Source organism: Nannospalax galili, unplaced genomic scaffold, assembly GCF_000622305.1.
Source record: "Nannospalax galili isolate Female #2095 unplaced genomic scaffold, S.galili_v1.0 scaffold42, whole genome shotgun sequence".
Taxonomy (NCBI): Eukaryota; Metazoa; Chordata; class Mammalia; order Rodentia; family Spalacidae; genus Nannospalax; species Nannospalax galili.
Window position 1 is genome coordinate 1,371,218 of NW_008348666.1, and position 5,707 is coordinate 1,376,924.

General features: G+C 43.6%; 1 pseudogene; it reads left to right on the forward strand.

The window, feature by feature from the left end:
* The first annotated feature begins 1,235 nt into the window (after positions 1–1,235).
* LOC103744216 overlaps positions 1,236–5,707 on the forward strand; it is a 24,797-nt pseudogene continuing 20,325 nt past the window's right edge.

The following is a 5,707-nucleotide window of genomic DNA, read 5'->3' on the forward strand; positions in this document are numbered from 1 at the left end:
GGGTTGTCCAGGTCCAGGGAAACAGAGGGAGGTGAGCAATATTTTATTATTTTTATTTTGGGGGAGGGAACTTTTTGAGACAGCATCTCCCAGTAGCACCAGCTGACCTGGAACTTGTTATGTAGACCAGGCTGGCCTTGAACTCACAGAGATCCAGCTGCCTCTACCTCCCACATGCTGGGATTAAAGGCAGGCATGTTTTATTTTTTAATTTAATTAATTTTTTTAAGCCAGGCATGGTGACACACTCCTTTAGTCCCGGCACTGGGGAGGCAGAGGCAGGCAGATCTCTGTGAGTTCAAGGCCAGCCTGATCTACATAGCGAGTTCTAGGCCAGCTGAGGCTACAGAGGGTCTCAAAAAGACAAATATATATATATATATATATATATAATTTTTATTTTATTTTATGTGTATGAGTGTATTGCCTACATGCATGTAAGTGCACCCGTGTCATGCAATGCCCACGGAGGTCAGAAGAGCCATCGGATCCCCTAGAATTGGAGTTATAGAATGTTGTTAACTGCCATATGGATGCTGGGGATCAAACCTGGGTCCTCTGCAAGAGTGGTCAGTACTCTTAACTGCTGAGCCATCTCTCCAACCCCATTTGTTTTGTTTTTGAGAGTATCATTATGTAGTTCTGTTAGCCTTGAACTTACTAGGTAGCCCAGTCTGGCCCCTAATTCATGATCCTGCCTCTGCCTGTCAAGTGGATTGTAGGCATGAGCCACCATACCTGACCTCATGGTTAGCTCTTGTGTGTTCTTCAAGAGCAGTAGTGTTTCTAGGGCAATGTAACACCTGAGTAGGAAGCAGCACCTGACCCTAGTGTTCTCTTATATCCAAGACACTGTCACCCCCAGGGTCTAACAGGAGCCAATACTCTAGAAACCCACTGGAGCTTTCTTTTCCATCCCACTCCATTACCATAGCAATACCCACGGCTACTCTGCATTTTAAAACTGCCTTCTGGGTACCCAGAAAAATCCATAGCCAGGGCAGAAAGAAAAACACAAGGTCTTGGAGAGTAGTAGTTTTGCCTTCCTGTTAGTCACATGATCTCAAGTGAATTACCTGAACTTTAGCTAGGGCCTTATCTGGAAAATGGGAATAGTATAATGTACCCCACAGGGCAGTTGGGAGAATCAAAGTATATGTAATCAAGCCTCCAGCCTCACTGTTGTGAGAATGGTGAGTCTTACCTTGCTCAACAGTTTTACCAGAACAACCACCATGCCTGACCGTCACCTGCCGCACTTCCCAGGAATCCCAGGGTCTGGATTAGGGGAGGTGAGAGCTCACCACCCAGCTCATCTCATGCAGACTAGAGCCTTGCTCCTTGAGGTTCCCTGTCCCCAAAGAGCTTGTGTTCGCAGGTCACAGACAACAAATAAATGAACGTATAAAATATTGTGAGGTGGGCATGTTCTGTCTGGTAGCTGTGAGGGAGGGTACTGGGCACTCAGCTTAGGGTACTGCCTCAGGAAAGTGGTGAATGATTCTCATGGACCATTTCAGCAGGCAGCATGTTCCCATTTTCCCCATTCAGCTGCCTAGCACCAAAATCTGTTAGGGTGCCCCCAAGTTATAACCTACAGTAGCTTCAACCTGACAGGCCACTTCTCTCTGGATGCTTCCAAAGGACAGCCCAGAACTCAATTCCTGCTGCCCATACTCTGAGTGTGGGGTCAGGTCAATCTGGGCACTGAGGTGGAAAGGACACTGAGGGGTCCCAAGAGTCCAGGCTTCTCTTTCCTGGCTGCTGTGCCTCATCCACATCTGTCCAAATGTCAGTACTCCCCAGAGGACTGCCTTGTCCACCTTGAATTAGTCAGCCTCACACTTGACCCCATCTCTCTTTCTCCTTTAGCCTGTTTTGTCTGTGAGGCATTTACCACTGCATATTTCATAGGTGACCCTATACATTTGTCTATTCACGTCATAAGAATGTGAACTCTATGTAGACAGGGCCTTGAATCTCTTCTTTACCTCTCACAGTCCCAGGCACAGAGCAAGCATTTAATACAGGCATGCTTAATGAATAAATGTATGAATGATGAAAACATTATCCATTATTTTCTAGATATTTTAGATTAGTTTTTATTTCTATCCAAGAGTTAAATGGACCCCTTTCTCCCTGCCCGCCCCCTTTTTTTGAGCTAGAGCCTCATGTAGCCCAGGCTGGCCTCCAACTTTCTATATAACTGAGGATGAACTTGAACTTCTGATCTTCCTGCCTGTACCCACCCCCAAGTGTTGGGATTACAAATGTGCACCATTATACTCAGTTTTATTTCGGGCTGGGGATCAAACCCAAGGCTTCATTGCATGTCAGACAAGCATTTTGCCAACTGAGCTACATTCCCAGCCCCTAATCTCTTTTTTAAAAATTATTTATTTAATAACCACATAATTAGAAGAAACATTTCATTACAACAGCATTGACATATTCAATAACAATTTCCAGAGCTAAGATGCATCTTTTTCAAAATTGGCTGTAAATTTTTAGGTTTACAATTGAATTAATACAGCTATACAATATTGTACTCAGTATAAACCCTATAAGACATAAAATTGAATGAGGTTTTAACCTTTAAAAAAGATCTCCATTGGGGCTGGAGAGATGGCTCAGTGGCTAAGAACTCTGGCTGTTCTTACAGAAGACCTGAGTTTGAATCCCAGCACCCACATGGCAGCTACCAACTGTCTGTAACTCCAGTTCCAGGGGATCCGACAGCCTCTTTTGTCCTCCTCGGGCATTGCACGACATGGATGCACTTACCTGCATGCAGGCAATACACACATACACATAAAATAAAATAATAAAATAAAAAATAAAAAGATCTCCATTTCATTATTAAAATATACTGTTTCATACAGAAAAAATCATTTTTTTGGTCCTTTTGGGACAGGGTCTCCCTGTAGCCCCAGCTGTCCTGGAACTTACTATGTAGACCAGGCTGGCCTTGAACTCAGAAATCTGCCTGCCTCTGCCTCCTGAGTGCTGGGATTAAAAGTGTGTGCCACCATGCCCAGCAAAAGAAAAAATCATTTTTAATGCAGCCAACACTTAGATGTTTGCACATGCGTCTCTAATCTCTATATATCTGATTATTACAGTCACAGTCGGGTGCTTTCTGAGATCTTTGGCACCTGAGCATGGATATAAAGTCATCAGGTAGATTTCAATGGTAATGTTTTTCACATCTACTAATTAACATGAAACAAATTTTTATGCTTCTTCCTCAAATATAACTTTTTTTATTGATTGATTTTTTTGTGTGTATTTATACAGAACATCCCAAACAATCTTACTCATCTATATACCCACATCCCAAGTGACATCCTCCCATTCCCCCCGACCCCCACTGGAGTCCATATACTCTGTCATCCCTGTTACTATCCACTGTGTTGTCAGTGGCCCCAGCCCCTCCCCAGTGCTTATCCATCCGCTGAGACTAGTTAACCTATCTATAGTCCCTTGTTTTAGGAAGATCAGCTCTTCCTCATCTAGCAGCAAGCTGTTGCCAATATTCCTTTAGATAAGATTGGGGTCTGCACAGCCCCTAATTTCTATATACAGTTTCTCATCTGTGTATGAGGGCTCTACATCCTTTGAGGCAACTGAAGATTGAAAACATAAGTGTGTCTGTCCTTGATGTGTCCATGTGCCATTATTCCCTGAACAATACAGTATAAGAACTGTGTGTGGATTGCTGCACTGTATGAAGCTGTGTTGCTTAATCTTTCTTGTCAACTTGATGAGATTGAGAGATGCCTGAGAGATTAGTAAAGCACACCAGTGTAACTGTGAGGGCATTTCCTAAAATGATTAAATAAGGGAGGAAGACCCATCCTGTGGGGGGACCATTTAATAGGTTGAGCACCTGATGGAACAAAGGGGCAGGCATACTTCTCTCAGCTTTCTGGCTATCATGAGGTGAACAGCTCTGTTCCACTTTGCCATTCCACCTTGATGTACTGTGTTAGCACAGGCCCAGGAACAATGCATTCAGCTGACCATGAAACCGGGAGCCAAGATAAATCATAGTGGCAAAAAACCATACCACAGGTATTGCAAGTCATCTAGAGGTGATTAAAGTACATAGGAGTGCATGCACAGGTTATCTGTAAATACACCACTTTTAAGAGACTTATGGACTGCAGATTTGGTATGATGGGAAATCCTAGCATAATCTGAGAATACTCAGGAAAAACTATAAATAGAATTTGAGGAATTATTTTGAGCAGAGTGAACGTGAATTTATTAAAGAAAAGTGAGAAAGAACTCCTGAGAGTTGGAGGGGTTCCAAGAGGGAATTATTTTCATGATTATTTTATTTTATTGGATTGTGTTCAGAGGATATGTCCTATTAATTTTCTACTTTTAATTTTTCTCTACCTTTAATTAAAAAATATATTATTTTTATTTTATGTGTGTGAGTGTATTGCCTGCATATGTGTAAGTGCACCTGTGTCATGCAATGCCCACAGAGGTCAGGAGGGGGCGTCAGATCCCCTTAGAATTATGGACAGTTGTTAGCCACCATGTGGGTGCTGGGAATCAAATCCAGGTTCTCTGTGAGAGTAGCCACTGTGCTCTTAACCACTGAACTGGTCCCCTACCTTTAAATTTTTACTCAGGTTTTCTTCCTACCTAAGTGTGATGGATCATTTTTAAAGCATTTTATAGCCAGGTAAGTTAGTGCATGCCTGTAATTCTTGTACTCAGAAGGCAGAGGCAGGAGGATTGTTGTGAGTTTAAGGCCAGCTTGGTCTACATAGCAAGTTCCAGGCTAGCCAGGGCTACATAGTAAGACTCTATCTCAAAAAACACAAAAAAGGACCCAGGCATGGTGGCACACGCCTTTAATCCCAGCACTCCGGAGGCAGAAGCAGGAGCTCTGTGAAATCGAGGCCAGCCTGGTCTCCATAGCAAGTTCCAGGCCAGTTGGGACTACAGGGAGGCCCCATCTTCCCCTCTCCCCCAAAAGTATATAAATACATAAAAAAAATAGATTTTTTTTTTTGGGGTCTTTGCGAGCCAGGGCCCCCCTGTACCCCAAGGAGGCATGGATCGGGGATGGAGACCAGGCTGGCCTTGAACTCACAGAGATCTGCCTGCCTCTGCCTCCTAAGTGCTAGGATTAAAGGTGTGTGCCACCACACTTGGCCAAAATAGATTATTTTATGAAGGTCCATGTTTCCATCACCTAGCCTCCACAGCTTGGGTTTGTTTCATTAATATTCTCATCATTTTAAAGTAAACTCAAAAAGAGTTGATTTTTGTTGTTGTTCGTTTTGTTTTGTTTTGTTTTTTTGTGATAGCATCTCCCTGTAGTCCCAACTGTCCTGGAACTCACTATGTAGACCAGGTCAGCCTTGAACTCACAGAGATTCGCCTGCCTCTGCCTCCCGAGTGCTGGGACTAAGGGCATGTGCCACTACGCCTGGCAGAACTGATTTCTTTTAAAAAGATGTGGTTTTCAAAGGACACTTTTTGCTCCTTGCCCTCCTAGGTCGATTAGTTCCCAGGGATCATGAGCATCTTGCAAAGTGTCCTGTAATGGTGGTGGGTCATCTGACCTCTTGATCAAGGAGGCCAAGGAGACCCCACCAGATGGACTTGAACCAGTGTCCAGTCTATAAAGAGGAGGGTCAACACAGAGGAATCATTTCCTCCATGCTTCCAAGAGAAGCCAACA